The sequence below is a fragment of the Perca fluviatilis genome, chromosome 18 (assembly GCF_010015445.1).
Source record: "Perca fluviatilis chromosome 18, GENO_Pfluv_1.0, whole genome shotgun sequence".
Taxonomy (NCBI): domain Eukaryota; kingdom Metazoa; phylum Chordata; class Actinopteri; order Perciformes; family Percidae; genus Perca; species Perca fluviatilis.
In genome coordinates, this window is record NC_053129.1 from 2,086,344 (window position 1) to 2,107,693 (window position 21,350).

Consider the following 21,350-nt stretch of genomic DNA (forward strand, 5'->3'; position numbering starts at 1 on the left):
TTTCCCGCTTCGGTCCCCTGACAGGTTGGAAGCTGAATTGTCCATTACCGCTGTCGTAATGTCTCATTATGTCTCATTCGAACTACAAATCCGCTACCCAATCTGTAAAACTTGCATAATGTAATGTAATGGACAATTCCGCTTCCAACCTGTAGGGGGACCGAAGCGGGAAAAGTTCTCTAGTGTTGCTTTAAAAGGATATTTTTCGAAACACAGTCCAGCTCAGCACTCAATCCACATAAAACAGACCAGGGTTACATTATATCCACTTCAGGGATTTCCCCATTGCCGCCAGAAATTCCTCCATATGACCTTCATTTTCTAACGTTTCCTTTGTGTTGGACTTTTAACCTCCGGTGGATTTGTGAGGACTATGGTTAACTGCTCCTCAGATCTCTGCAGGGTAAATCCAGACAGCTAGCTAGACTATCTGTCCAATCAGAGTTTTCTGTTGCTCGACTAAAACTACTTTTGAACGTCCACATGTTCCACCAAAACAAGTTCCTTCCTGAGGCTATTCTGCAGATGCACCAGAGCTCTGTGCAGCGCTTACCGCCATCCAAGAAGATTGTGATTGGTTTAAAGAAATGCCAATAAACCAGAGCATGTTTCTCTCCCATCCCAGAATGCTGTGTGGACTAGCCAGACCTTCCTCAGCAGCACTGTGGAGGAAGGTCTGGCAAAGCGAGAATACATTACATCCCTTCCAGCAAACTTTATGGACACAAAAACACAGAATCCGTCAAAAATAATGACAAACTTTAAAATATTGACCTACTATCTCAAAATATTGACTTAGTATCTTAAACTATCTCTACTACTATCTCTAAATATTGACATGTTAGCGTGTCGTTCACTACCGAGTCTGTTTGTAACCGGTACCAACAACGCTACCTACACCTCACCTGTTCAACTGACGAGCAATTTAGATAACAGATACAAGACTGTCCTGCCAGACCGTCCTCATCCCAAAAAACGTCCATATGGTTTGATTGTGCAAACAGCAACGACAATACAATTACGTTTCTTGTTAGCTTGTTGTTGCCTAAACTTAACTAGTTCAGTTTCACAGCATGTACTACGTGTTTAAAAGTATGCCCGTTACGTTAAATAGAACGGTCACATGACTGTGGTCACATGATTAAACCGCCAGCGTGCAGCAGTTAATAGAACGGTTTTATGTGTCATTTAGATATGAGGATGTGTTGGTCCGGTTGGTATCACAGACATGTAAACTATCCACACCTGGGGTGGAAGAAGTATTCAGATCCTTTACTTAAGTAAAAGTACTAATACCACACTGTGAAAATACTCTGTTACAAGTAAAAGTCCTACATTGAAAATGTTACTTAAGTTAAAGTATGTAAGTATGAAGAAAAAAAATTTAAAATAAAAAAAAAAAAAAAAAAAAAAAAAAACAAAAATTATAAAGGAAAAAAAAAGGAATAAGTGTTTTTTTTTTTTTTTTTTTGTGTTGTTTGTTTGTGTTTTTTTTTTTTTTTTTTTGGTTGGTTTTTTTTTTTAAAATATTATTTTTTTTTTTTTTTTTTTTTTTTTAAAACAAAAAAGTAAAGGGTTCTTTTTTTTTTTTTTTTTTTTTTTTTAGGGAAAAGAGCAAAAAAAAATAAAATTTAATAAGGGTGAAAGAAGAAAAAAGGGGGGGGGGGGGGGAAAAAACCAAAAAAAAAAATATTAAAAAAAAAAAAAAAAAAAAAAAAAAGCGTTTTTGGGTCGTCTTTCCACATTTCCAACCATCACAACTCTTTTTAGTTTACCGATTTACATGTGAACATATGTTGGCTCTATAAACATTAAAAGTATAGTTTTTTTTAAATGGAGTCTGGTGGGTTTAGAGCTAGCAACCTCAGAGCTGTTTCTGGTTTAACAGAAAGGTCTTAAAGAGGTTTTAAAAGGTCTATCTCTGTAGGGATCCTTTCAATAATGTTGTCAGACACTTAGAATACTGACAGTGGCAAAACCAGCACTTTAAGTGGACCAAATTTACGATTGACGATTTGCCCCCCCGTTTGTGGCTGCCGGTTACAGCATTCACTGGACCAATGTCAAAGATTGTCGTTTCTATCAGAGCGGTACGGTGGCCCTGAGAGGCCACAGCACGCAACAATAAGACAACACATGCAACTAAACCACAACACGCACTAATAAGACAACACATGCAACTAAACCACAACACGCACTAATAAGACAACACATGCAACTAAACCACAGCACGCACTAATAAGACAACACATGCAACTAAACCACAGCGACTAATAAGACAACACATCCAAATAAACCACAGCGCGCCAATGAGACAACACATGCAGCTAAACCACAGCCGCAGACAATAAGACAACACATGCAAATATTTATTTATTGTTTATTTGCTGTGTTGTCACATCGCGTGCTTTATGTTTACGTATGTTTCTTATTAGTGGTGCTGTGGATTTGCAGGTGTTGTCTTATTGTTGCGTGCTGTGGTTTTGCCATGTGTTGTCTTATTGCGTGCTGTGAGCTGCCATCTGTTGTCTTATTAGTGCGTGTTGGTTTAGGCATGTATTGTATCTTATTAGTGCGTGCTGTCGTTTAGTTGCATGTGTTATGTATTGCGTGCTGTGGTTTAGTTGCATGTGTTGTCTTATTGTTGCGTGCTGTGGTTTATTTGCATGTGTTGTCTTCTTAGTGCGTGCTGTGGTTTAGTTGCATGTGTTGTCTTATTAGTGCATGTTGTGGTTTAGTTGCATGTGTTGTCTTATTAGTGCGTGCTGTGGTTTATTTGCAGGTGTTGTCTTATTGTTGCGTGCTGTGGTTTATTTGCATGTGTTGTCTTATTAGTGCGTGCTGTGGTTTAGTTGCATGTGTTGTCTTATTAGTGCGTGCTGTGGTTTAGTTGCATGTGTTGTCTTATTAGTGCGTGTTGTGGTTTAGTTGCATGTGTTGTCTTATTAGTGCATGTTGTGGTTTAGTTGCATGTGTTGTCTTATTAGTGCGTGCTGTGGTTTATTTGCATGTGTTGTCTTATTAGTGCGTGCTGTGGTTTAGTTGCATGTGTTGTCTTATTAGTGCGTGCTGTGGTTTAGTTGCATGTGTTGTCTTATTAGTGCGTGTTGTGGTTTAGTTGCATGTGTTGTCTTATTAGTGCGTGTTGTGGTTTAGTTGCATGTGTTGTCTTATTAGTGCATGTTGTGGTTTAGTTGCATGTGATGTCTTATTAGTGCGTGCTGTGGTTTAGTTGCATGTGTTGTCTTATTAGTGCGTGCTGTGGTTTATTTGCATGTGTTGTCTTATTAGTGCGTGCTGTGGTTTAGTTGCATGTGTTGTCTTATTAGTGCGTGCTGTGGTTTAGTTGCATGTGTTGTCTTATTAGTGCGTGCTGTGGTTTAGTTGCATGTGTTGTCTTATTAGTGCGTGCTGTGGTTTATTTGCAGGTGTTGTCTTATTAGTGCGTGCTGTGGTTTATTTGCATGTGTTGTCTTATTAGTGCGTGCTGTGGTTTATTTGCATGTGTTGTCTTATTAGTGCGTGCTGTGGTTTATTTGCATGTGTTGTCTTATTGTTGCGTGCTGTGGCCTCTCAGGGCCACCGTAGAGCGTACTTAAAAGAACATAAAAACGGCATCAAGTTTTTTTTAATGGTGTCTTTTACTTTTAGTAAGGAAACTGTATTTTCAACTTATATTTCAGTAATATGCTTATATTATTCTCCTGCACATAAATGCAATTGTATCAGTGAAATGGCCTGTTATAAAATCTACTGTTTCCCAAATGGCTGTGCTTATTCGTGACCTACACTACAATAAATCCATGTGTGATTTATGAATACAATCTTTCAAGAACTAATGCACACAACACCGCAAATATCATCAATAATGAGTAGTCAGCTGAGAGATGACTAATGTAGAATCAGCTAAAATGGCTCAACCACACAATATTACAGGGTCAACAAAGTTTTAATGGGAGAGTTAGGCATCACCATCCATTTGATTTATGGTTTTTGGTATATATTTGCGTTGTTTACACATGCCAGCAGTCTTAATTTGGTGATATGTCAGAGCGTTATTGTCAATTCATTTCAGAATAAGCCTATAAAGCAGCGAAGGTGCTGACACATGAGAAGAGATATGAGAGGTAGGATTAATCATGTGCCACAGAACGTGTTTAAGGAGGGACGTAACTCAGCTAAGCTGGAGGGGAAAAGGCATAGAGAGCAGCGACATGGGCACATTGATGGATGGGTACGGTGTGGATTTACTGCTCTGCATACCTACGCTCAATTCCACCCCCATCCAGCTGAGGTTGGTACTAAACTAACAGCAGGTGCCAGGCCAGACAGCAGCAGGTCTCATCAGATATCTAAGCAAGACAGGTAAACAGGGCAAGGCCAAAAGCCGAGGTCAGGTAGAGAAGTACACCTACTGTATACAAGCCAGAGACAGAATACCAGATCTACAGTATATATTAGTCTGAGCTGTCCAACTTCAATATGATGAGGCTTCTAGGTATGTTATAAACATTAAACTTTTACCCAACTATGTATTATTTCCCAATGTGTTCCTTTGTACTGGGAAGTTTATGATGAAAACAAGCAAGCTTGAAAGGTGTCACGATTCTCCAAATCCATAATTTGATTTGACTTTCGATTTAAAGAGCCCCTATTATGCTTTTTAGTGTGTTATATACTTGTTTGTGTATGTAATAGATGTATAAAGTATAAAAAAACACATTTCACACCAAATGCCACTGTGAAATCCCTCAATTAAAGATGTCATTGATAGAGAAAGTCAGCCCAGGTTTTCATATCTGCCCATAGGTGCTGCCCGAGCAAGCACAGCCTGTACAGCTTGTTTGAATTTGGTTGACCATTAACAACAGAATGGGCCAGCTGACCAATCAGAGCAGACTGGGCTTTTCAGGATGGTGTGCCAAAAGCTCAGATACAACGTTTCAGGCAGAGGAGCTGCATCAATGGGCAGTATGAGAAACATTTTTTTTTTTTTTAACATCAAAGCATGTAAACATATTCTAGTAGACACCAAGAGTACAAACAGAGACTGCAATGCCACATTAAGCACCACTGGATGGCAGATAAGTAATTTGCAACAACAGTTTGAGTTCCTCAAAATTAATGAAGTGCAGTTGAATGCACCATTAGTTTAACAAGCTGTACATGAACGCATAATGAAGTCCTGTCGGAGCCAAGATGCTTTAGTTTTGTTGTTTGTTCACATAACTGACTCAGGGGGAGGCAGAATGTTGCCACATGGTGACTTCAGGTAAGCAGGAGGATTTTCCACAAGTTTCTCCGTCATCTCCGACTCCCACAGTGGCCCTGGTATCTGGAAAAATGCAGCTGCAGGCTACCAGTAAGCTAACATTATCCTGTGTCTTTAGCTGCATGCTACCACCCGGTAAGCCAACGCAACCCTGTGTCTTTAGCTGCATGCTATTAACCGGTAAGCTACGATGTGTCTGTTTTTTTTTTCTTCAGACATTCACACATAGGCGGGTTCGGAGAGAGAAAAAAATACTGGGGGAATCGCCGATCCTGCTCTTAAATTCGATAGTCGAAATCGAAAGCTCATTTCAATCAACTTTTGATATAATTGAAATTGTGACACCCCTAGTTTTTATAGAGTGCTGAAGATTAAGGTAAAGAGAACCAGGCATTTATATCTTGTTCCGGTGTTCTTCAGGGGCTCTCCACCAGTGGTACACATGAAGTTCAATTTACTCATCATGAGGAGTATTACTCAGCCTGCACATACTGCTGTACAGTGTCTTCTGTGGCTCTGAAGGAGCTGTCTGAAGTCTGAAAAATATTGTTATCTCTGCTTGGGTCTGGACTCTGGAGACTATAAATTTATAACAGAAAGCCTGTGGTAGAAAGTGCAATACTATATCACTGGATCACTCCTGTAGTTTTGGTACAAAACCCAAATTGTAGTATTTTGAGAAAACCGAGAAATTGTACCTTGACTGACTAAATACTGCTCTGACATGCTTATTCATTATGTGTGTCATATTAGAATATTTATCGTCTGCAACCAACTACTTTTTTGATTACTCAGTCAGTTAATTGCTCAGTTGTTTTGTGTACGAAATGTCAGGAAATTGTGAAAAATGCACAGCGTGGTGTCTTCAAATTGCGTCCTCTGTCCGACCAGCTGTCAACAACCCAAATATATTCAGTTTACAACTATAACAGACAAGTTGTCCACTTTTATTCTTATTGGCAGAGGTGCAAGAATGCATCTAGACTTATGTTTAGTGCAGTGTTTCTTCCCTGATGTTAAGCTACAAATATACTGTATACAGTATGTCATGAAACTTAATGACTGAGTGACAGTTCAACACATTCTCACTCCCCCATCGCGTAAAATACAGACGCTTGGTCATGTGCCTTTGGTGTTTGTTATTCACGCTAAAAGTCTCCTTTAGCGTTGGGACTCTTGATGTCACTTTTGACGCTCTGGGTCTGGACCATTGACTGTAAATATTAATGGACAGAGCAAGTGTGACGTCACCCATTGGTTTGTGGAGATCTGCTATGAGTCGTCGAGTTTGCCGTTACGGGCGCAGGCATCTTGGTTGCGGATGTGACGATTTTAGATGATAGGGAGGAATGAGGGAGGAGCCATAGACTATTGGGCGCTATCTGACTATGACGTTAGCTGAGAGTTAGCAACGCTGCTTACACTCTACGTTACACACTTTCACTGGCAATCTGGATGCAACTGCCCTAAAACACCCCCTGCTTTATCGTCGATTTTAAAATCAATGAGACCATAATTAAAAAAATTAACATCATTCTGTGTTGCAGAAGACTTAAAACTAGCGATTGAGACCATAAACTCATTATGAAAATGTTTACTGAGGTAATAAATCAAGTAAGAAGTGGGTCATTTTCTCATAGATTTCTACACAAACCGACCTCCTTTTGCAACCACACGTCGCCCCCTGCTGGACTTCAGATAGAATGCAGGTTTAAGGCACTTCCGCATTTGCAGCATTTCGCCAAACAGGATGCACTGTGTATTAATATTAACAGTCTATGGTCGGGATGTACACTGACTGACATGCTGCACAAGAACGGGACAGTTATGTTCAGGAAAACATGGTGGGTTGGGTTATAAAATGAACGTTTTAGTGACACCCAGGACATGATTGGGACACGAACCCCGGTCTCCTGTGTGATAGTCCTGTGCATGGTCTTTCATACTACTCTCTACCGTTGTCTCCCTTAATACTACGTCATATTACAGCACCTTGGTTGAGCTGCTGCTCTGCCCGGTGCGTTCCATACAGACACTGAAGGGTGATTTTTATGTCGGTATCTAACGCTGAGAGACACTGACCAAGCGTCCGTATATTATGAGTTGGGAGTGAGAACGGGTTGGACAGTTCGGCACATTATACAGATTTTGTATGGATTGTAATGGCCTCTACTTTTCCAAGATATTGTTTTTTTAACCTCTCTGAATTGCACATCTTAGTTTGTTTAGCTGCTCAGCATGTTATGGTTGTGTATTTGTTCTGTTTCCTGTTTTATTTTGGTAGTCTGTTGTTTTACTTCCTGCCTTGTGTTTTCCCGCCTTTTGTGATTGTCTGCCCCACCCTGATTTGTTTCACCTGTTACTGAGTGCTCATGTCAACTGTCAAATCCGATTGAATTTCATGAATATCGACTCAAAGAAAATACGTTCGGTCTCATCGGATATCCTCTTGATCGATATACGGCTTATGCGATAAACGCTGATGGAAACATTATTTGCCGAATAAATAATGAATTGCGATTAAGTTTTAGGTCATTTTATGGTTGCAACCCGCAATAAAAGTATAATAAATATAAAAAAAAATAAAAAAAAATAAAAAAAATATTAAAAATAATAAAAGTTTCAGTTCATTTCCGCCCAGTATTTCCGCTCTGTTTGCAAAACAAAAACAGATGTAAGGGGACAAACGAGGAGACAAGATACTTTTTTAATTTAATTTAACAGAAAAATATAACGGCTATTTTAGATAGCAAAAATCTAAGAAACGCCATCATTTATCTTATGTACAGCTTTTTATTCGCTTTAGAGCTGTTTGATGGAAACACACTTTCACCAGCTTTATTCGCATGAGTTTTTTTACCGAACTTCAGATAATTCGATTGACAAGTGGATGGAAACTTAGCTTGTGACTCTACCCGTTTTGTTTCAGTGTTCCTGTTACTCCTGTTTTTGACTGCTACCATATTTTGGATTTCCTTGCCTGCTGTCTTGAGGACTCCTTTGTTGTATATCTTCTGTTTGATATTAAATCCTCAAGCTTACTACTTTTGCCTGCTGTCTCTGCATTTGGGTCCTACAACAATTCTCTGAATTCCTACAACACAGCAGGAGTAAAGGGTGTGGTGCTGTGTGAATAAAAGATGTCAATACATACCCTCTATTCCTCATGACTGCCAGAGGTGATGATTTGCATCGGATAGGCTACTTCTTTATGCACACACGCAGATCCAGTGTCTATAATACAGAGAGTAAAAATTAGACTAAAGCGAATAGACAATCCCTATTAATTATTTTTACATCTGTTTAACCTTTTTGTATGCAGTAACACATCCTTTACATCTTATGATGTTCTGCTTTTTTATAACAAAGTGGCTTCACCCCAGCACCCCCACAAAAAAAGAAAACATCAACAGAATGCCACATGAAAGAAAAAAGAAAAAAAGAGATGCCACGAGTTAGTGCCTATCAGTAAAAGTTTTGTCTTCTCAAAATGGTCTCTGTTTGCCATATCGTCTTCAATTTGTTAAAATTCCTTTTGAGTTAGAATTTAACCTTTTCCAATTGTAAAAGATTCATCACCTGTCCTCTTTCAGTAATGTTAGATGGGCTGGTGGGTATTTCTGCTTCCATTTCAGTAATATTAACCTTTGTGCCAACAGTATCACAAAACATCACATTCTCACTCCCATCGTGTGAAATATGGACGCTTGGTCAGGTGTCTTTGGCGTTGTTATTGACGCTGAAAGTCTCCTTCAGCTTCATATCTAAACACGCTTTTTCTAAAGGTGCTGGGTCGGGACTATTGTCGTCACTTTTGACGCATTTAGGTTTAGGAAAATATTGTAAGTGGGCTTATAAAAGGTAAGTTCACATGACATGCGAGACAAGAATCGGACAAGATGGTGGGTGGGGTTATAAGTGACACGCGGGAAAGGACACCGGTCTCCTGGGTGAAAGTCCTGTGTTGTTTGACCCAACTAACCTCCCTACGATTGATTGATTGATTGATTGATTGATTGATATTTTTATTTACGTGTCATGCCACTAAGTGGCCCATCCCACACGGAATTAACTGTTTTGGTCTCTTTTACCTCAAACAGCCAAAACTGGGTCTGGCTTGAGTTGTGTCTTAAGAACTTCAGACAGAGTTTGGGAAATATTGGCCCAATAATTACATAGTCTTGGGCGGTTCCAGAACATATGTGTGATAGAAGCCTGAGCTTGTCCACATCGATGGCATAAAGGGGGTCGGACAATCACTATTTTAAAACCTATTTTTAAAAAAAGAATGTCGAAATGAAAAAATGCCCCGCCTCTACCCATTATGAAATGTCTGATCACACCCACTGACTGATCTTTATGTTCCCAGCCCAGGAAAACTCTAATCTACCTTCTAGTTTGCAAGACAAATGGGATGCAGCGCCTGGCACCCAGTTTGGGGGATTGCGTGCTCAGGTAAAATTTACTCACAGATGAAAATAAAACACAACTCATCAGTGTAAAACTGTTCCCCTCCTCAGTTAGGTAAAACCAGCCCACTGAGTATGTGGACGCTCTGGAAATAGAGGATTTTTATATTTGAAAGTCAGAAACCTGTTATGTAAACAGTGACCACCGCTGTGAAAAAACCTTCATAAAAAACACTGTCCTCACATATCTGTCTCTCAGAACAAGAGCATGTAGTTTCTTTAAAGGGGTGATAGAATGCAAAACCGATTTTACCCTGTCATAGTTGAATAACGACAGTTCGGTGGGTAAATAGGACATACATAGAAGCTCAAAATCCCATTGACACCCTTTTACTATGAAAATTTCATATTTTGAAACTGCCGCTGAAAACGGGCGAATCCCAACAAAGCTGGAAGTTGACGTCAACCTCCCAAAAACCGGAACCTTTGTCAGCCCATGGGTGTATTAAGAGAACGGTCACGCCCCAACATTTACATAGGCTACACAACTGACCTGAGATCAGTTAGTCTTCTGAATCTAGGTCGCGCAGATCTCAGAAAATGTATACATTGTTCATATGCTATTTTACCATTAAATTCACTTCTGAGAATTTTTTATGCGAGAAATCAACTACTTAGAGGTCAAATATGGGCCGTTTTACAAAAATTGATGTCTAATTGCAAATTTTGTCCGACTGTGTCGGACTTCAGAGGCTGGTGCTGCCTGTGTTGCTGCCTCGCCCGCCTGGCCTGCCTTCCTCCACAGACCCAGGTGTAACACCGGCTTGTGTGAGCCCGATTGAGCTCGCGCGCCGTCTGCAGCCCACAGCACCTCATACCCGCGCAAAGTCACCGTTTGGGCTGGTGGACTACTACCAAACGCCGCTGCTCTGACAGAGCTCCAGGGCCTGCAACTCCCCTCTTCCTGCTAGCTAAATGCCCGGTGTATGTGAGTGAAAGCGCGGTCAGCGAGCTTGTTACGCCAGCATTCTCTTACCACAGATTCTAGTTAATCTTATAATGTGTGTAATTATAATGTGTTGAGTTATTTAAACAAACGATTGGGAAAATAAACGCCGCTTGTCCATGAGTCTCATTGATAGAGCCTGCGGCTGGATGGAGCTCTATCAATGAGAGCTAGCTAGCCTCCTCTTAGAATTCCTCTGGAATTCACAAATATTCATTAACTTGAAATCGGACACCGTTGTTAGCTTTATAAAAAATATAGTTAGATGTTGTATAAGTGGCGTGACGAAATTCAAACTGTAAATATACTCGAATTACGACCAAAAATGAAGCTAACTAGCCGCAATCTGTACACATAGGATTGAAGGGACAGTCGCAGCTAACGAAACCCTTACAGCTCACAAATATTCATTAACTTGAAATCGGACACCGTTGTTAGCTTTATAAAACATATAGTTATATGTTGTATAAGTGGCGTGACGAAATTCAAACTGTAAATATACTCGAATTACGACCAAAAATGAAGCTAACTAGCCGCAATCTGTACACATAGGATTGAAGGGACAGTCGCAGCTAACGAAACCCTTACAGCTCACAAATATTCATTAACTTGAAATCGGACACAGTCGTTAGCTTTATAAAACATATAGTTAGATGTTGTATAAGTGGCGTGACGAAATTCAAACTGTAAATATACTCAAATTACGACCAAAAATGAAGCTAACTAGCCGCAATCTGTACACATAGGATTGCAGGGACAGTCGCAGCTAACGAAACCCGTACAGCTCACAAATATTCATTAACTTGAAATCGGACACCGTTGTTAGCTTTATAAAACATATAGTTATATGTTGTATAGCTAAGTGGCGTGACATGTGTGTAACATTTGGTAAGAGATTGCTGGTGTAACAAGCTCGCTGACCGCGCTCTCACACACGGGCCATTTAGCTAGCAGGAAGAGAGGCACGAGCCCCTGGCGCTTTGTCAGGGCAGCGGCGTTGTTAGTAGTCCACCAGCCCAAACGGCGGTGACTTTGCGCGGGTATGAGGTGCTGTGGGCTGCAGCAGCCGTTCGAGCTCAATCGAGCTCACAGCAAGCCGGGGTCTGTGGAGGAAGGCAGGCCGGGCGGCGGAGCGCTAACACAGGCAGCTGAACTCCGACACACAGTTTTACCAAATTTGCAATTAGCCATCCATTTTCGTAAAACGGCCCATATTTGAGCTTTATATCGTTGATTTCTGCGATAAAAAGTCTCAGAAGTGAATTTGGTAAGGAAACATTGCAGTGTCTGGAATATGAGATTCTGTCGCGTTTCTAATGTCTGTGTATTGGAAATTGGCTCAACCAATCAGCACCACGACCTCTAATGCGTGTGTATGGCGGAGTCGCTCAACCAATCAGCGCCGCGTCTTGTATGTATGCGAGGGCTAAGGCTCAACCAAGCAGCGGCAGCTCATCTAAATATTCATGACCATACCATATTTGGAAGAAAAGCTCTTGTTACAAATAGGGCCAAAACACAGGGATGCATAAGGGCCAATAAAATATCAACCAGGCCATTTTCAGCCCAACTAATGTTACATACCCCATTAGGAGACCATAAGGAACAGTGTGAAATACCCTATATAATCATTCTATCACCCCTTTAAAGTTTGGATAGTGATTATAGATGCATCTGTAGGGCTGAGTATCTTTTAAAAATATTCGATAACCGAATACTGTACTTTAATATCGGTTCCGTATTCCGTGCAGCGTGCTTATTGGCTCACTGATGCTGATGAGATTTACTCCTTAGGTATTGAAATTGGGTATTGAATGACAAGGCATTTTTTGATACTTCAATAATTTAGAGGCATTTCGGTCGCTGCCTATAAAGTATTGAATTCGGTACTGTTATGGTTTTGGTCTTGTCTTATTTTGGTAGTCTGTTTTCTGTGTTGTCTTTTGCTCAGTTCCCTGTTTTATTTTGGTAGTCTGGTCTTCTGTCTTGTCATGTCTAGCTTTGCTTTCTGTTTTCCGCCTTGTTGATTGTCCTGCCCCGCCCTGATGTGCTTCACCTGTTGTCTCACCTGTTTCTGATCTACCCATCACCTCATGTATTTAGCCTCTGTGTTCCCCTTGTCCTTTGTCAGATCGTTTTGTCCCGTGCCTGTTGTGTTTGTATCCGTGCTTTTGTAGACATGTCCTTTTGTTTCCTCCCTGTGCCGTGTGTCTGTACCTGCGTCCGTGTACTCCTGCCCATGTTTTTCCCGTCAGTTCCTTTTTGTGAGTTTTCCAGTCCTTGTACTGCCGCCTTTTGTTTATATTAAATCCACCACTGCAAACGTCCTGCCTGCCTGCCTGCTCTCTCTGCATTTTGGGTCCGCCATTCCCTACTCCTCCCTGCTCCCCACAACATAACGATCTGACCATCATGGACCCAGCGGAGAAACTTCTTTTCACCAAGAAGGTGTTGGAATTTGGCTGGACTGTGCAGTGTTTGCTCTGCTCTGAGCCAGACCGGCACCCTCCTCTCCTGGAGAAGCTCGCCATTCAGCGACAGTGGTTGGCAGAGAGGCCTTGGGTGAGTCACTTTGTTCCCCAGCTGGAGGAAGTCAAGCTCGTGCTAGAGCGTTTTCTACAAGCCACCCCCAGTGACTCACACACCACCAGCCTGCCTCCTCCCCAGTCGGCCAACACCGTAGCCGTCGGTGTGTGCTTTGTCAGCCCGCCTGCCACTTTGCCAGCTTCCCCAGAACTCTTGGGAGACTGCTCAGACGCTACCCGGTCAGCGTATGCCCCCAACCACCAGCAGTCCTATGACGGAACCCGCCTGGCCGTCTTCACGGGGACCCGTGGAGGCCGTGGACGGAGGAAGGGACGTCGTGGCTCTCAGCGCCATGTCCCCAATCAGCCTCACAGTGGACCTGAGCCCGAGCCGACCAGTGTGCCCTCAGCCACGCCGGCAGTCCAGTCGCCCGACCCCACGCCTGCAGCCCGGTCGCCCGACGCCCAGTCGCCCGACGCCCAGTCGCCCGATGCCACGCCTGCAGCCACGCCTGCAGCCAAGCCTGCAGCCCAGTCGCCCGACGCCACGCCTGCAGCACGGTCGCCCGACGCCCAGTCGGCCGACGCCCAGTCGCCCGACGCCCAGTTGCCCGACGCCCAGTCGCCCGACGCCACGCCTGCAGCCACGCCTGCAGCCACTCCTGCAGCCCAGTTGCCGCTGACGTGCAGCTCTCCTGACTCTGAGCTGACATGCAGCTCTCCTGACTCTGAGCTGACGTTCGGCTCTCCTGACTCTGAGCTGCCGTGCGGCTCTCCTGACTCTGAGCTGACGTGCAGCTCTCCTGACTCTGAGCTGACGTGCAGCTCTCCTGACTCTGAGCTGACGTGCAGCTCTCCTGACTCTGAGCTGCCGTGCGGCTCTCCTGACTCTGAGCTGCCGTGCGGCTCTCCTGACTCTGAGCTGCCGTGCGGCTCTCCTGACTCTGAGCTGACGTGCAGCTCTCCTGACTCTGAACTGACGTGCAGCTCCCCTGATCCTGAGCTGACGTGCAGCCCTCCTGTCCCTGGGCTGGCATGCAGCCCTCCTGCCTCTGGGCTGACGTACAGCCCCTTCCCAGGCTCTCGGCCTGCTAGCGGCCTCTCCCCTGTCTCCAGGTTAGCTAGCAGCCTCTCAGTACCCCGGCTAGCTAGCAACCTCCCTGGTTCCCCGCCAGCTAGCATCTCCCTTGAGTCCAGGCCAGATAGCATCTCCCCTGAGTCCAGGTTAGCTAGCAACCACCCTGATTCCCCGCTAGCCAGCAGGCCCCCTGCCTCTAGGTTAGCCAACAGCCTCTCACAGCCCCAGCTAGCCAGCAACCTCCCTGCCTCGCAGCTAGCTAGCAGCTCCCCTGCCTCGCAGCTAGCTAGCAGCTCCCCTGCCTCGCAGCTAGTTAGCAGCTCCCCTGCCTCGCAGCTAGCTAGCAGCTCCCCTGACTCGCAGCTAGCTAGCACATCCCCTGACTCGCAGCTAGCTAGCAGCTACCCTGACTCGCAGCTAGCTGGCAGCTCCCCTGACTCGCAGCTAGCTAGCAGCTCCCCAGGACTCCAGCTAGCTTGCAGCCCCCCTGACTCGCAGCTAGCTGGCAGCCCCTTTAGTGTCCTTGTGCTCTCTAGTGTCCCCGAGCCCTCTAGTGCCCCTAGTGTCCCTAAGCTCCCTAGGGTACCTGAGCCATCCAGTGTCCCAGCGCTGTCCAGCACCCCAGATCCCCGGCTGGCCAGCAGCCCTCCTGTTCCCCGGCGGGCTGGCTGCCCCCCTGAATGCCAACGTGAGACCGCCTCTGGGCCCCTGCTGGCCTCCGGCGCCCCGGAGTTCACTCCTCAGACTTTGCCGGTCTCTGGCGCCCCTGGGACCGCTCCTGAGACTCTGCTGGTTTCCGGCACCCCTGAGACTGCCCGGGAGATCCCCCCTGAGACTTTGCCGGCCTCCGGTGCCCCGGAGACCACCTCTGGGACCGCCCCTAAGACTGTCACTGTCCCTGTCTTCATCCCTGTCACTGTCCCTGTCTTCATCCCTGTCACTGTCCGTGTCTTCATCCCTGTTACTGTCCCTGTCTTCGTCCCTGTCGCTGTCCCTGTCTCCATCCCTGTCACCGTGCCCATCCTTGTCCCCGTCACCGTGCCCATCCTCGTCCCTGTCACCGTGCCCGTCTCTGTCCCTTTCACTATCCGTGTCCCGTCTGTGTCTGTGTCTGTCCCGTCTGAGTCTGTCCTGTCTGTGTCTGAGTCTGTTTTGTCTGAGTCATTTCTGTCACAGTCTGCCCAGTTCTGCGTTCCCTCAGTCCCCAGTCCCAAAGCTCCCTGTCCCTAGTGGTCTCTCTCTGTCTCCCCCTGTCCCTAGTGTTCCCTCTGTGCCCCCCGGGTCCCTCTGTTTCCTGTGCCCCGGGACTCTCTGTTCCCTGTGCCCCCGGGGCCCCTCTGTTCCCAGGGCCCCTCTGTTCCCTGTGCCCCGGGGCTCTCTGTTCCTGGTGCCCCGGTGACTGTTTCCCGCCTGTGGACCCTCCTCCGGACTCCCTCGCCCTACGTGGGTTGTTTTTTGTGTGTTTGGGTCGTCCCTCCTCCGGGCCCCCTCCGCCCTCCCTGGGTTGTTTTTTTGCTCCTTGGTTGGTTTGTTGTTTTATGGACATCTGGGATCTGTCCCTTGGGGGGGGGGGGGTACTGTTATGGTTTTGGTCTTGTCTTATTTTGGTAGTCTGTTTTCTGTGTTGTCTTTTGCTCAGTTCCCTGTTTTATTTTGGTAGTCTGGTCTTCTGTCTTGTCATGTCTAGCTTTGCTTTCTGTTTTCCGCCTTGTTGATTGTCCTGCCCCGCCCTGATGTGCTTCACCTGTTGTCTCACCTGTTTCTGATCTACCCATCACCTCATGTATTTAGCCTCTGTGTTCCCCTTGTCCTTTGTCAGATCGTTTTGTCCCGTGCCTGTTGTGTTTGTATCCGTGCTTTTGTAGACATGTCCTTTTGTTTCCTCCCTGTGCCGTGTGTCTGTGCCTGCGTCCGTGTACTCCTGCCCATGTTTTTCCCGTCAGTTCCTTTTTGTGAGTTTTCCAGTCCTTGTACTGCCGCCTTTTGTTTATATTAAATCCACCACTACAAACGTCCTGCCTGCCTGCCTGCTCTCTCTGCATTTTGGGTCCGCCATTCCCTACTCCTCCCTGCTCCCCACAACAGGTACGCAGCCCTATGCACCTGTGTTATGAAGGAAAATGTGCAGAGAGAGCTGAATGTATCTTAACTGTACTGCTCGGAGAAGCAAAGCACTGCGACAGAAAAGGTTTGCAGGTCAGTTCCCACTGGGATCCATTATGCTAAAAATGGGCGCCCTAATGGTACTGCAAACACTGTGCACTTTGGAGCAAAGAGTACACCAAAAGACACATGCTATAGAGCAGGGTTAGGGCTAGAAGAGGGGCATGGGGTGGCACCGGCCCCCCTTGAATATGATTCCCCCCCCATCCACTGGGCTAGAGCGCTGTCAATCAAAATCGACAACTGTGATTTCCATTGGATCAGAGTACTGTCACCTGGCTGCCTGTTCTGCCAAACTTCCCAGCCCTTGTCACATGACCAATTCATATTTGCATGATGACTATCCAAAATTGTGATACCATGGAACCCCCACCCCAACTAGTTAAATCCTGGAATCACCCCTGCAATAGAGGCAGAAATAGCTCATAGGCGGTGGGGCCTGGCCCAATATTAGCTTATCCTAGCCAATGAGAGAGAGAGAGAGAGAGAGAGAGAGAGATCATCTTTTGAGAGTTTATTGCAATATTGAGTCAATCATTTGTCAATGGATCTCCGAGCTTGTCAGACTGAGAGAGACAGAAACAAGTTCAGCCATCATATTAGTACACAGAATCTCATACGTCTCAGAACATTCTGTCGCCCTCTGAGACTTCACAATTGACCTTTAAATAATACTGAGTTGCTCTCTTCACTCAAAGCTCCTATCTATCTTTCTTAAGGGAGTAGCTTCAGTCTTTGCCTGCTGAGAACTCAGAGGGCGGAGGGCCGAATCGTACTGTTTCTGATACACTGAACACCTGCTGGGGACTCATAGTTCAACGGTTTCACACAAGAAACAAAGAGGATAAGGTATCACACTGTACACTCTATAAGACAGTGTATCAGCGCTTCTCAAACTCCAGAGCAAGGTCCGCATCCGGACAAAACTGCAAGTAAATCCGGACCCAGTACATACTAATATAAGTGAAATGTTTTTGAAAAAAGTCGATAAAAACGTTAAACAGTACAAAATACTGGTACCCAAATCAGTCCAAAAGTCGAGCAGGAAAACAGAGAAGTCAAGTTGAATGTATGTAGATTAAATGTTATTTTGTTATTGCCAATCATTTTGGACCTCTGACCTGGAATAAAAATAAGATGCAGACCTTTGAGTGATATGTTTGAGAACGCCTGCAATATATTAAAGGACAGTGCACATAATCAATATTTCAATATCTGTATATACAGTATAGTCTAACATTCTGTTACATGTCTCTATTACACAGTGTGCCCACCAGAGAGCACTCAAAAACATGTACTAGGTTCTCCAGTCAGTGCCCTTGATCAAGGCACTGGCTCAGATCTGGAGTTGGTCCCCGGGCGCTGTAAATGGCTGCCCACTGCTCCCTTGAGGGATGGGTTAAATGCAGAGAATGAATTTCGCTACATGTATGTGTATGTGACAATAAAGTACCTTTACCTTCACTCACTACCTATTGGCTTCAAGTTCAACTGATAGTAAATTAGATTTTTTGCTGTTTCTGTATACATCCGTCACAAAAGGAGCGCTTATTAGCATGTAAGCATACTAACTCACTATACTAAGATGATGAACATAAACATTATACCTGCTGAACATCAACATGTTTGCGTGTTAGCATGCTGACATTAGCATTTAGCTCAAAGCACTGCTGTGCCTACAGTATGGCTGTAAATATATATTAAACTATGGTTTCCAGGTCCATTTGCTAAGGACATAGGCAATAATCCCGCCTCAAAGGGAAAACAATGAAATTACTGTCAAAATAAATAATCTGCAGGCCACTACTGTCTGACGTGCAGCAATACCCAATCCATGAGAATAGCATTGTTGAAGTCACGCTATAGGGCTGCACAATATGATGAAAATATCTAACTGTGATTATTTACACTGATATTGTGATTGCGATATGATTCATGATATTGGAGGGAATGTTCATTTTTGTATCATTATTCTCATTATTACTGAAAAATATTAAAATGTAAATGAATATAGTAAAGATATTTTCTTTAGTCTGATTTGGATGTCCCTGACGCTTAGGGGTTCCTCAGAGTCAATGTATGGGGGCCTCCAAATTATAGTCAAATTTTTTTAAGTAATTTCATTTTAACATGAATCCAACATATTCTCAGCAAATATAAATCCCCCTGCTGACTTAAGGTATAATCACCAAGGTAGCCATCAGATCCAGTTCATCCTAAGGATTCACTGTGCCACATGTATGTCTAACATTAAAACCAGATTTATAAAATCATGCCTTCAATTATTATTTTAATAGCTTTCGATTCTGTGCACTAAAAAGGTATGTATAAAGGCTTTAGGCCGCTCACACGTTATTGTAGGCCCAGTTTAATAGGCAACTTAAATTTATACAATATATGTAGTAGGTGGTCCCTGCACCGTCTCTCTTTCAGTTAAGGGGTCCTTGGCTCAATCCTCTGAGGACCAAAGACACCGCGGCAAGTCCAAGCAATGTTTGACAACAGTCCTAATCAAAAAACGATATTACAAAATTTCATTTTATTTACTATTTTATTCATATATTACGTTACTTTTGTGAACCCAAGACTTTTGTAAACTCATTTCAAGCAACAAAACAATTGAGTGTAGGTATGTTTTCACAAGAGTTTTGAGAAATTTCAAAAAAGCAAAGCGTGAATTACCTTTTCAGCTTTAAGGCTACATTATCTCTTTACACATTGCTCTGGAACAAATCTGGGCCTCACTATGCAGAAAGCTGAGTTTGTTCTGGACATTTTGATATGAAACACATGGGTATCAGGTTATATGCAAGTATCCTTAAAATGTGAATTTAAAAAGATATGTAAAAATGCACTAGACCATATTGCGTTTTTGATAAAATTGCGATTCATTGTGCAACCCTAAGTCCAACCAATGACTATCAATGAGAATGATATTGTGCCTCAGAGGGGGCCAGGAGGCAGAGCTGAGACGGTGACCGGCGTATATTTTGATAACAGCGCTGAAGGCTAACCCAGGAGGTCAGGGGCTGCAGGGTCAAACCCCCCGGCGGAGCTGCCCAGGAGGACTATGGAGCACTTTAATCCCATAAAAGAGTGACTTCATTTGGAGGAAATCCAGTAAATCACACATGATAGGATCATACATAGGGCAGTGAACCTGTGCTGTTCCCTGTGTCACTGCCGCAGTGTTGAGATTACCGCTCCTGTAAGACAACACACTCTACCAATCATGGCCATGCTTACACAGTGCTCTGAGGGGCCTGTGTTTACCAAGCCTTGCAGAACATTCATTTACTTTATGCAAATAATGCACAAGAGTAAATTGATTTGAATTATTAAAATGAGACAGCTCTGTGTGCAACCGATTGTCCCGCTGGTGAATCGGCGGAGTCTTACACCCCCTTTCTAATTATTAACGGCAACATTGTACTTGTACTTGATGAAACAGAACAGAAATGGGAGAGAGCTGCAGGATTCCCTGCGGCTGTGAGTCAAAAGGAGATAACACATTTCTTCACTCTCTCTCTGATGCAGTGTCGACTTCTGGGTCTCTCTTTCTCTCTCCTGTCTGTCTGTCTTCTTCCCCTCACACTGTCTGTCTCTCTTCATCCTAAACTTTCCTCGGTGCACAGGGAACTTTTTGACAACTTGGGTTTTGTTTTCATTTCATTTCATCCATTGTTAATGGCGATTTCCCTGCTACGACAAGTCAAGACATCTGCTGAGAAAAAAGGGGTGCCGTATGCTAATGCTAAAATGCTAATATGGGTGGCAATGACAAACTGCATATTTTGTTGTTTGGTTTGGATGACCTGACCCAGATCTCAGTAATTAGTTGGCGAGTTAGTTGCACAGTTATACCGGTGGTGAAATGTAACTAAGTACATTTACTCAAGTGCTGTACTTAAATACTGTCATGTTCCTGCTTTTATTGTGTTTTGTTTGTTCATTTGCACTTCATGTTTTATTTTGAAATCATCAGTCACTCTTATCCCAGGTCACTTGTCTTCCTCCCGTTGTTTGCTTTCCCCCCTGTTTGATTACCGTCTCCGCCCCTAATGTGTTTCACCTGTTTGTTTTCAGCTTCCCCGGTCCCCATTCATAAATACTCACCAGTCCCACTTCCCAGTGCCAGATTGTAGTTGTACGAAAGTCACTCTCTCCAGCGTTTGTTTTTTCCAGTGTTTCTAGACCTTTTGCCTTGGTTCTCGACTACGATTTTTGCCTGCCGTTTTCGTACCTCTGCCTGCATTTGTTCTCGGAACAATAAAGACTGTTACTTGTGATACCTCTCTGAGTCGTGCATTTGAGTCCGCCACTGTACCGTGACAAATACACATTATGCTACTTGTACTTTACTTGAGTCTTTTCTTTTCATCCCACTTTCTACTTCTACTCCGCTACATTAATACAAAAAAACTAAAAAAATGAGGAAGAAGAATAGGCCTATATATATATATATATATATATAGACTATCGGCTATTAGAAAGGTGTATGAGAAAAATTCAAAGAGGGCCAATGACTGATACAGCAAAATGCAAAAAGCTCACAGAGCTGCCAGCTAACCTGACTTCGCCAGATGGATTGATTCACATTCGCTCGGCATATCCATCTGGGAACTTTCCATTGGAGAACTTTTGGGAAGGGACGAAAATCCTGGTTAGCTGATTGGATAAACCATCTGTCTATCACCACCTATAGTTGGCGATACACGGGCCAAATCAACCAATCAGAGCAAACTCTTGCCGAAACCAGTCGGGAGAAGAGCAAAAACATCTTTTCCTCCGAGAAAAGCCTCCAGTGCCGTTTATGATTATGAAAATTATCGTGCCGTTAGGTTAATTTGAAACATTAAACGCATTAGAAATTAATTGCTGGTTGACCGCGATTTCA

At 43.9% G+C, this 21,350-nt stretch overlaps 1 protein-coding gene across 2 annotated transcripts in view; it reads right to left on the reverse strand.

The window, feature by feature from the left end:
• Positions 1–21,350, reverse strand: part of LOC120547226 (heparan sulfate glucosamine 3-O-sulfotransferase 5) — a 128,079-nt gene that overhangs the window by 50,679 nt on the left and 56,050 nt on the right. The window contains exon 2 of one of the 2 annotated variants that reach the window (XM_039782716.1): positions 8,427–8,506. The exons of the other annotated variant lie outside the window; for it this stretch is intronic. The gene's annotated coding sequence lies outside the window, so the exon portion shown is untranslated. The remainder of the gene's footprint in view (positions 1–8,426; positions 8,507–21,350) is intronic. 2 annotated transcript variants of the gene reach the window in all.